Source organism: Tamandua tetradactyla, chromosome 24 (genome assembly GCF_023851605.1).
Source record: "Tamandua tetradactyla isolate mTamTet1 chromosome 24, mTamTet1.pri, whole genome shotgun sequence".
NCBI classification, from domain to species: domain Eukaryota; kingdom Metazoa; phylum Chordata; class Mammalia; order Pilosa; family Myrmecophagidae; genus Tamandua; species Tamandua tetradactyla.
The window spans coordinates 11,653,367-11,654,834 of NC_135350.1; the positions used below are offsets into that span (position 1 = coordinate 11,653,367).

The following is a 1,468-nucleotide window of genomic DNA, read 5'->3' on the forward strand; positions in this document are numbered from 1 at the left end:
TTAAGTGCAATTAACAAGAATGGTTTTGATCATGCTGAAAGCAATCACGTCCACTGAATGCACACAGTCCTCAAAAGCGGTTATCTGCTCGTCAGTTTTTTGTTCCAAATTTATCATCTTCAACTCCACCCTGTTTCTGAGGTTTCTTGATACCGTGTCCTAGCCTATCAGAACGAGTTTGGAAGAGCCCCAGACCAAACCGTCTGCCTGAACACTTCTAACACACTCTAATCTTGCTGTCCCTGACCCGGCACCTCAGGGTTTCACGTCCAGAAGACTTGGCAGTGAGTTCAGGTGTTTTGGTCTTCTCCGACTGGTACTGTGACAGGCATCATCCTTTTAGCCTTCGCTTCTTCACATTCCTCATCGTCATCAGATCTAAAGACAGCAATGACACATCATCTTTATTATACGTGTCTCCTTTTCCCGTGATGTCTTCTGTATTAGCCAGCGCAGGCCTTACCCAAGGGTTCCTTCATTCCAGGTAGATTGGCTTTTTCTTCTTCCTAAGCCCTCTTGTGATTATACCAATGCAGGATCTGATACAAATTGACAGGCAATGAGCTGAGGATTATTTCAAATACTCAAGGTCAGCTTGTGATGGCAAATACCCTTCAAGGTAGCTTATGTCTTGTATCTTTTGCTCCATAATCATTCAAAGATCTGAAGACTTTTGAAGACCATGGTGGTGACTGTACCTGAGAACTGAGTGGCAAAGGAAGAAGAGATTAAGGTGTTTTTTGGCTCTTTTTGTATTGGAAGTCTATTAGTTTATTTTTTTTAGCTTTTTTTTTCCCTGCTACTTAGCAGAGATGGAAATTCAGAAGCAGATTCTTTTCACATTTTGAAAAATTAAAAATAGCACAGTGTTCCCCCACATCTGCATTGTGACAATGCCATTACATGCACTACAGTTGGAATCCTGTACTTATTACTTATTAGCTGTTTGAACTTGGGTTTCTTTAGCTCAGCTTCAACATCTGCAAATAAGTAATAGTAGTGCTTTCCTCACAGCACTGTAAAGATTAAGGGAGATAATCAATGTGAAAGCCTCATCTCAGTGTCATGCACATGGAAAGCATATAACAGAATTACTTGTTTTTATTAATTTAAAGAGACCACTGACTTACCAGAGAATTAACTATTACATGATGAAATCAGTGCTAATTTTGAGGATTTAGAGAACAGTTACATAATTCAGGATGGTAGACTCATGATAAATTGTCTTTTGAGCTAAATTTTAAAAGCAAGGAAGAATGAACCAAGGGGAAAGAATAAAAATCACTCCTACAGAGAACGAGCAGAATGAGAAATGAAAGGAGGAACAAGACAGCAGGCAACATCGGAGGAACTTCTACAAGTATGCCCTTTAGGCTTGAATGCAATTGCTTATGGGAAGTGTTGGGACAGTAATACAGAAAGTATACATGGAAGAGTAGCAGGAGATCAGTTACTCGGCTAGACAGGA

General features: G+C 39.9%; 1 pseudogene; it reads right to left on the minus strand.

The window, feature by feature from the left end:
- On the minus strand, window positions 1-649 carry LOC143668496 (elongation factor 1-beta pseudogene; annotated as a pseudogene).
- Between the last annotated feature and the right edge of the window lie 819 nt (window positions 650-1,468).